We start from the raw sequence: 10,134 nt of genomic DNA, 5'->3' as shown, positions 1-10,134 counted from the left end.
GGGCCGCGCCAGCGGAGGGGGCGGCGCCGCCGGGACCCCGGGGCCACCTGCTGGCGGAGCCGGGCCACCGCCATCCCCCGGGGGCCGCCGCCGCCGCCGCCTTGCGCCCCAGCGAGGCACGGAGGCCGCGGCGCAGTGGCCGCCGCGGCCCCGGCCCGCCGAGCGCTCCCCCGGGCACACTCCCCGGCTCTGCGGGGCCTCGCTCCGCCGCCCCGGGAGGCGAGCTCGCCTTTAGAAATAAGGCAGGGATCGCCGCCCCTCGGAGAGCCGGGCGGTGCCAGGGCCAGACGCCGATTTCAGCCAACTTTTAGCAGGGGGTGAAGAACTTACCCATCAGCGCTCTGCAAGCAAACGGGGAAGAGATTTGGAGAATTTGCAGCAGGGAAGACTGTGGGATGGAGCGGACTTAGTTCTCTCCCCTCGTCCTGGGGGCTGTAGGAGGAAGTTATATGCGAGGGGAGTGCTTGGAATGGGGTTGTGGGGAGGGCGCAACGAGAGGTGAGAGGTCCAGGGGGCCTGGCTCCTGGGAAAACAGTGGTCATAGCAGGTGCAGTGGACTCTGCCACCTGACGCAGAAATACCGACATAATCGACATCCACAGACGGCCGTTGGTAGTTTTATGTAATGTTCTTCTCCGAGCAGATAAGCGTAAGCTCACTGTCGGCGCCATTTCTTAGAACATGTTTTAAGCGGGAATAGAAAAGACGTTTACCACCCGGGAACGGTAGTATGGGAACATGATCTGACCTGCTCGTAAGTGCTGCCTCCAAATCTTCGGTTTCTAGACCAAACTACAAAGGGAATAAAGGGATGGGCTGCTGCCCCAGCACCTTGGTAAGGTCAGGTTGTTCTAGAGAGGAGAGCGGGAGGGGGCCCGGGGTGTCCTGATGAATGAGATGATTCCCACTCAGAATGAGACAGTCATTCAAAAGCCACCCTGACACAGCAGTGACATTAAGAGCAGGACCGCTACCAAGGAAAGGGAATGCTGGAAGCAACCAGTGCGTACATACCTGGGAAATAAAACCAAAGAACCAGTGAGCAGCAAACCAATAGGGGGCAACCAGACAGACATAGGTGTGAAGCAAAAGATGGCAGAGTTGGTTACACCTGGCTGGCCTGGGCATGGGACTATGCGTTTTCATTCAGCTCAATAAAGCAAATCCCTTTAAGAGATGCTTCCCCCCCCCCCCTTAATGTCTACTTCCTCTGAGATCGTGTTAGAGGCTGAGGCCTTTTCCCCAGAAAAGTGTATGGGAGGAATGAAATTGTATTTGGTGAAGTTCTTAGATCTCTTTAGAATTCTAGGAGGTAGTGAAGGGATAAATATGATAATGGTTTGGGCAATTATCCCACGTGGTTATTCCCTCTTCCCCCTTTATAACCAGGATTTAAAAAACCGAAGCTGACTGGGATGCTTTTAAAGTAAGGAAACATTCTACACCCCCTTCTTGGACCCTGTTTCTCTCTCTCTCTCTCTCTCTCTCTCTCTCTCGTGTGTGTGTGTGTGTGTGTGTGTGTGTGTGTGTGTGTGTCATCCTTTGTCAAATTTTATTGCAATAGCAGAAAGGCTGAGTACTATACTGATTGAATAATGCTGAGTATTATTCATGCCTAGGAGCATGAAGATAGACTTAATTGGGCTTAAAATATGAAGTCATTGAAGGTGTCATCCCAAGAAGCAAATCCGTAGGGAAGATATTAACAAGTTATCATTTTAAGTACTAGTAGGAATGTGAACTCTACCTACTAAAGAAAATATTATTTATTTACTTAAGGCAATATTTTAAGGGAATATTTAAAATTGGTAGTAAATATTTCTTGGCCCTTTTGGCCAAACTCTTCAAAGATGGTCCATGAGTGGGTTGGTGTGCAAAGGATGTGAAACAACCTTTTTGAGAAAATGAACAAGTTGTATTTACTTTCTACTTGGTACAAAGCACTGGGGCTTTATCTAACAAGTTTATAGATCTACAGTTAGTATTAAGTAATATTAAGCTGAGAGTGTGTTGAATGAGTAGGCATCTACTTATGTTAACTTAGCAAAATACCGTAGACTGCCTGACTTAAGAAACTTGCTTTCGTATCACTGTGAGGATTACAAGCAATCCAAGATCAAGATCTGATGCAGTTTGTTTCTGGAGAAGGCTCTTTTCCTTGCTTGTAAATTGCTGTGTTTTTGCTGTATATACTCAACTGGTCTACAGGTCTCCCTTTTGTTTAAAAATATGTTTTAGATTTATTATTTTATGCTTATAAGTGTTTTGCCTGAATGTATGTGTGTGCACTGTGTTTGTGCGCTGTGTGTGTGTGCCTGATGCCCACAGAGGTCAGAAGAGGCCATTGGATCACCCAGAACTGGAGTAACAGATGGCTGTGAGCCTCCATGTGGGTGCTGGGAATCAAACTTTGGTCCTCTGCAAGAGCAACAAGTTCTCTCTCTTGCTGAGCCAGTTCTCTAGCAGCCCCCCCCTTCCTCTTATGAGGCTACAAAAATCTATGAATGACAGCCCCACCCTTTTGACTTCCTTCAACCTTAATTATTGTCAATTAAAAGCCCATTTCCATATCCAGTCATATTAGAGGTTGGGGCTTCAGCATAGGGATTTTAAGAGTCAGCAGTGTTGGTTTTGTTTGAATATAGTGTCTAGGTTGATGTATCCTGGCAAAGCCTTTAGATCTAGTAAGATCATTGCTCTGCTCAGTACTTACAAGTTCCCAGAAACTTCAGACCCACAGGTTTACATGTTCCTGGAGCTTGGGGAAGACTGTGCAAATATTCCATGACATCATGCTGGCCAAACATCTTATTATATGACCATTCCAAAACCCAGTTGATTATAAAGTCCAAGCGTAGGTTTTAATCTTTGACAAAGACAGGTAATTTGGTCAGATAACATTAAATAACCATAACATAAATTCTTAAAATTCTCTGAAGACTGTCCAAAGAGAAATAAGTAACATTGTGAAAATTTCCATCTTTATTTAGAGCTCTCTTTTCCCAAAATAAATATAACAAGAGTCATAAATATAATTTAGATTTTTGTATTAACAACATTGAAGAGTAATCAATTAAATTCATTTCATTAATACATTTTATTTAACTAAAACCATAAAACTATTTTCATTTTGACATGTAGTCAGTAGAATGTTCTTGAGATGTTTTATATTCTTCTTGTACAAAGTTTTGAAAGTGTATTTTATATTTAGAGAACAAATCAATTTAAATTACCTGAATTTCAGATGCCTAATAGCCTCAGGTCATTGGTGGCTACCTTACTGAATAGTTTACAGTTAAAGAAACTTCAGGATTTGAGCCAGCTGCGTGTGTAAATGTGACCACAACATGGTTACTTTTCATGTTAACCCTCAGACAGGAAGAAAGGAGTGAAAACAGAATCATCAAGCTTGAGCTGTCCTATCTTTGGATTTTCTGGAACTGAAAGTGTAGTGCATAAATAGGTTCTGGGAAGCCTTAATATCAAACAGCTTTTCAGTTTTATGACAGTCACGCATCCTAAGGCTCATAGACAGTACAGAAAACGATACAGTTGCCCCTAGTTCCTAGTTTATTCTTTGGCCTTATATAGGTTCACATTGTAGCTTACTTTTAGCAATGGTAATTTAAAATAATAGAGAGGTATTTATAAGAGATTTTATCGGTGAAATGGGATTTTTGAAATTTTATTTTAAAATGTCTCCTTATGTTTATGTTTCTTTAGGGACTCAATGTATTTATTTAGGATGTAATTCTCTTAATCACTCTCCAAGTTTAGCATATATTAATGTCCCAATTTTACAACCAAAGAAAATCTGTTCTCATAAGATAAGACCAATTTTTTTTTTCTCAGTGATATTAGGTTGATAGTCCAGTTTCCAAAATCTTTGTTGTTGTCAGAAAAAAAAATTAAAAAATGAAACTGGGTAAATAAAGTGATATCTAAGTGGTACTAATAGCAGATTGGAAAAAAAGGAAAACAAAATACCCATTCCTTTTTGGCTGAAGACAAGTAGACAATAAAGAAACTAAGGAGTACAAACAGTGCCCTGATAACACCCCAAGTTTGGGATTATGGTTTCTCTGAAGTTCTGTGACAGCCACAGAACACCCAGAGTGCTGGTAGCAAAAGACTTTGCAAGGTGGGGATTGAAACTGTCCAAGATGGACACTGGCTTGCAGGCAGAATAGTAGAGTGCTTAAGGGTCTTCCTGAAGTGCTGGTCCTATGGGCATCTCTCTAGCGTCCTCTGTTGGCAGCTAAGTGCTCTATCGCTCCTGGACCACATGAACAAAGTGAATCTAGAGCTGGGAGACCATCCTTGAACACTGGTAGTAACATATGCTCTTATTTCATCATTTTATCGCCTGAGAATTGGGGACAATAACCCAGAGTGAGTGTGAAGAATATATAAATTAATAAATGTAACGGCTTAGTCTACTGGCTGGCTTGTCTCTGCTCTTCCATTTGGCTCTAACTACCCTATCCAAACTGTTGTTTATATAAAGAGAGAAGCGATTAAACATGGCTCCTGTGCCTGCGGACCTCATCTTTAATGCCTTTAATAATAAAGTCCTAATTACGCACTTCACAGATTATATTAAGGACTCATACCATCCCAAAGCCTACCTTAGTGAGTTTAAGGAACTTCTTGATGCAGCAATGAATTATACTTTTTAATTCTCTAGCTCTTTTGCCAGAAAATATATATTACGTTGTTAAGCTTGCTTTCTTGTAGAGAAATAAGTGTCAAATAAGTGAATTTGTGCCTTTAATGTATTTATTGACTCCCTACTATTTTAGGTATAGCTGCTGTTGCTGTGGTGAAAAGCCACGGCCAAAGCAACTCGGGAAGAAAGGGCTTATTTCTCTTATATCTTGAGGTTCATTATGAAGGGAAGCCAGGGCAGGTACCTGGAGGCAGGAACTGATGGAGAAGCCATGGAGGCATGCTGCTCCCTGGCTTGCTCCTCCTGGCTTGCTCAGCCTGCTTTCTTACAGCACTCAGGTCCACCAGCCCAGGCTGGCACGACCCACAGTGAGCTGGGTTCTCCCATATCAATCATCAATTAAAAAAAAAAAAATGGCACAGGCTTGCCCACAGACCAATTTGGTGGGAACACTTCAGTTGAGGTTCCCTCTCCCAAAATGATTCCGCTTTGTGTCTAGTTGACATAAAACTACCTAGCACATCTACCTTGGGCGAGACAGTGTTCTAAAGCCTGGGAATACAAAGGTGAATTGGAAAACTGAACAAACTTAGGTGGAAGGAGATAAGGAATAAGTAACACTTGATTCTTAAATCTAATTTTAACAGGCATGTTTTGTTGTTTTGTTGTGTTTGTTTGGTTTTCTGGGACGGGGTTTCTCTGTGTAACAGAAGCTCTGGCTGTCTTGGACTCACTTTGTAGACCACGCTAGCCTTGAACCCACAGTGCACCACCTGCCTCTGCCTCCCAAATTCTGTAATTAAAGTTGTGCGCCACCATGCTAAGATGCAAATGCACTTTTAATCCTAACACTCATGAGATTGAGGCAGGAGGAACACTGCAAATTTGAGACTAACCTGATCTACAGAGACTTTGTCTCAAACAAACAGGTGTGTGTGTGTGTGTGTGTGTGTGTATGTGTGTGTGTGTGTGTGTGTGTGTGTGTGTTTACTTTGGGGCAGTTTCATGTTCATTCATTCACTCTGCATCTGTTATAGAAATGAGAAACTGTTCCCTTTAAACAGACGTTTTATTTAAATTTAGTTTCTTTTGTAAAGAACCCGTCCCTTCATATTATAAGTATATTTTGGGTTCTTCAGTGCATCTATTTGCACATATATAGAGGGTGCTAATGCCCTCCCTCTATTGGTACCTTTATTCTCCCTTAACTGCTAGATGAGTGCTGATTGTATCTGATGAGGTGCTAAACTCAGTCTTTTTCACCTGTCCAAATACTAACATCTCCATAAATTTCTGCAGGGCCTCCACATTAAGCTTACTTATAAATGTTCTTCTATTTTTAAATATTCCTGGGAGTGACTGTATTTCCAGCCTGTGAAATACAGTCTGAAGCTAATCTCTTCCATTTAATTTTCCCATACCAGAGACTTTGGAACCAGGCCTGAAAACTACAGGAGCCACAAATTTTAAAAAGTGTTAGTTTACTACCTATGAAATTATTGCCTTAATTTATTCACTACAGAATATCTTTACACATTGCATTTTTTTTGTAATTTATACCATATACTGTCTACTCCAGCTACTATGTGGGAAGTGTGGTTAAATTATTCCTAAAAGGGAATATGAAAAACCATCTATGAGATGGTCTGGGGAATAGGATCTAACAACATAATGAGGCAAATTTCAAATGAAGCAAATTGGAATCAAATTTTCAGAAAGACTGTTAAGTACATAAGAAATGCCTAACTGTAATAAACACCTCCAAAAAAAGGCTACAGTGTTTAGAAACTATTGGGAATGGGTTAGACAAAGTTCTAGGAAAAAATCTATTGGGGTCATGTAATTAATTGTACAGGTGGTCTGACAATCGGATTAGACAATCAAATAGCCTTTCATGTCTCATATCTTCAGTTTTCAGTCTTTGGTCAGTCATGTCGACAAAGGTTTCACATAAAGACTAGGTGAACAGTTCTATAGAAAATCCGGTCGTATTTTGTCAATATGACTTCATTTTGTCCTTTTCCTCAATGAGGAAGTGGGCTGGCAGGACTTTCACTCATTTTCTTATGGTGACTTTCATGCTGGTGAAGGGCACCAAAATGCTAACTGAGGAGGCTAAACTCTATTCCACTCTTTCCTGGGTCTGCATGGCAGTCTGTGTGAGAACTGTCAAGGCATTCTGCTCTCTATGTTATTGTTGTATTTTTGAGACTAGCAACACAGGGCTTGTTAGTAATTTTTAAATGCTAGCAACTTGGAGAATGTAATTTATTAACTCTCTTAATCCCTTAATCTATGTGCAAAGTGGTTTGTTCTGGCTCTCAAGGCTTATAGGAGACACATGGAACTGAGCTGAAAGGGCAGCTGCCCTTGGGGAGTAGGTCCTTTAGCAAGCTAACCCGAGGAAAAGGCTGAGAAAAAGGCTGGGGATGTGTCTCGGTGGTGGAGTGCAGAATGTACGAGGCCTAGCGTTCCTTTTCCGGCACTTCGATAAGACAGAGTGAGGGAGATGTGCTTTGTTTGCCATAGGCTGTCCCTTCTGAAACATGGGAACTAGACGGGAATGGAATTCCTGCAGGCCAGTGATTGAGGGTGCCAGAGGGGGTGGCAGGAGAAAGTTGCCGAGGAGATCAGGTAAGCAAAGGTCAGTTTCCTCTCTTATGCTTTGTGGATTTGATTTACACTGCATTTGATGTCAGCAGAAGAGCATTCCTTTGAAAGGGAGAACTGAACATTTGAAAGACTTTTTGGACTTCCTTAGAGCAGCGATAAAGCAGGACAGCCTCATCTGCTCCTGTTTGAGCCTTAGTTCAAAACCCATGGAAATATCTGTCTTTTCCATTGCCTTCCATATTCTGAGAGCCTCCCCCTAACTCCCTACTCTGTCCTTAGGGAAGCTCTGCCTGCTCCTACACAGTTCTGACCATTGGTTCACACTTCCACAGCATCCCCGCACATCCCCAGTGAAGCTGGCTGCAAGAGAAACGGGCCAAGATTTGAATGTGACAAACAGATCAGAGTTTCAGGAAAGCTATCAGATACTCAAGATGTGCCGTACTGGAGAGAGCTCCTCAGAAAAGACTTTCAACCATTCAGAGGAAGTCTATTGGAAATGGACCAAAGTTCTAGAAAATTCTCCTGCAGGCAGAGAATGAATTTAACACTCAGCACACACTGGCTAGAGTGGAGACTACGGAGCCACTGGCCTCACAGCGGAAGCTATCCTTACTGCATCAGAGAGACCGCTCTTCCTTCTGCAGAACCATTTACAGCCGAGTCTGTGTTGAGAAACACCTTGATGGGATCTAAGTCTTGTGCGGTAATTCCGTTTTTAACAACAGCAGCAGCACACATAAGAAACAGGGCATGAACTTAGGTGGGTTTTCTGATTACATAATTTGATTTTCTGAAAGCAATTATCTATGTGGATATACACCTCTGATAATTTTGCTGGTTTAATTTCTTCTATTTATAATTATAGAGCAGGTAAGATAGAGATAGACATACAAAATGATGCCTCGGCGTCTGAAGTTGTACTGTCACAGCAGTCATCTTTGCAAAGTCAGGATGAGACTGCGCTTTCTCTTTTCACAGGAACCATCAAGATGGACAATTAAAAAGCAAGAGCAATTAGACTTCACTTACCACTTCTGATGCTCACTTTTCTATGCAATCTCGACTAGCGGTTTTCATCTTAAAAAGAGCATTCCTCGCCCCTCTGGAGTCCTACCCAGCCCTCATTGTTTTCCTGGTTAGTGTACATTTTATTGTATCTTTAATCTGCTTGTTTTCTCAATTTGGCAATGTAGATTTTTCTCGGATTTTCAAACATTCTTACAAGTACTTTGCGTTGGAATTGAGCTTATTTGTACACATTTGCCGACAAGTAAAACTTTACATGGCTACAACGGCAAATATTCTTTTAAGGACAAGTTGACTTGGTTTCTTTCTATACTGTACCAATAAAACATTTTCAGCTACTTAAGCATCTTCATGCTCTAGGCTGCCTCTGTCTGACTCTGCTATTTTCACAGCCTTAAAAAAAAAAAACAAAAACCAAAAACCAAAACCTTTCTTGGTATTTTAGAACATGTGCTTGTGTGCACTCTCTCTGTCTCTGTCTGTGTCTCTGTCACTCTCTTCCCCCTCGTGTGTGTGTGTGTGTGTGTGTGTGTGTGTGTGTATGTCTAGATGCAGTTTATACGTAAGGATTTCCACTGTTAAAGACACCTACCTGTGGCTGATACGCCTCTTACTAGGGCTACCAGATATGCAAGGAAAAGCCCAAATGGACACACTGCTAGTGCAGGGGCAGAGCAAGATGGACAAAATATAGTAGATAGATAGATAAATACATATAGATATGTGAGGAGACTTGACTCTGACTGCCAGGCCCTTGCCAGTTTCTGAAGCTATAAGCTCCCTCTTGGATCTAAAAATGTGACGTTGAGATATCAGGTAAAAGAAGTGGGGTGGCCTCAGGAGTGGGGTAGCTCTTACACCCATACATTTAAATCATTACTAATTGCTCCAGACCTCAGCAGAGCCGAACCCGTACATGACTTTAAATGCGTCCCCTGACTTGCTCATCTGGACCTGTAGCCAGGTGTTGGTACGCTTTGATGTTCCAACTGTATAGATTTATAATGAGGTTACCTACATTCTACTACCGCTCGAGAAAAAACATAATTCCAGGTGGAAGATGTTCGTATGGCAATAGCTGTGACTCATAGCTTCTTCTCCCTTCTTGTCTGGAAAGGGAGAATTCCATCATTATAGGACCAGGTTAAAGGAAGAAGGAAGTAAAGAAACCAGTCCCAGGCCAGTCTAGCTGACCACGAAGAGGTGGCAGAATAATGCCTAAGAGGAAAGACTAGATTCTGCAGATGATCTGAGGTAGAAAGCAGAACATGGTGGTATGTGCAAGCACACACATAAACTTGTATGTATATGTGTGTATGGAGGAGGTAAAGAGGTGGGTGGAGACAATTATGGAGAAACAGGAGGAGAATGAAGTGAATGAAGGCAGTGCTCCTACGGGCCCGGTGACATACGTGGGAAGAGAAATGAAGTTCTGCTGTGGGCTGTGAGAGTTGCCCCCGTTTGGCATTTGTTGACTGTGTTAGTATTTGTATGTTTGTTGCAAGGACTTTAGCTGCCACGTTGATGTTTCCTCTGAGCGTGAGTTAGGCTGAGATTCCTCTCTATGTAACTCACCTTTATGCTGTTGACATGAAGTGAAGCTGGAGGAAGGCAGGGCAGTAAGGACCTATTAATCTCTGCTCAAACGAATATGAGGTAGCAAAGCCTTAAAGCTGGTGCTTCATTTATTCCAACAGTATGACACTCTGTGGGAAGAATGAAAATACTTATTCCCAATAGGAACATTAAAAAATAAATGAGCAAGCTGGGTGTGATGGTGCCTGTAATCCTAGCACTCTGGGAGGCAGGGGAAGGTGGATTGC

The sequence above is a fragment of the Psammomys obesus genome, unplaced genomic scaffold (genome assembly GCF_907164565.1).
Source record: "Psammomys obesus unplaced genomic scaffold, mPsaObe1.curated_primary_1811, whole genome shotgun sequence".
Lineage (NCBI taxonomy): Eukaryota > Metazoa > Chordata > Mammalia > Rodentia > Muridae > Psammomys > Psammomys obesus.
The sequence above is the reverse complement of the archived record's forward strand: the minus strand, read 5'-3'. Positions refer to the sequence as shown.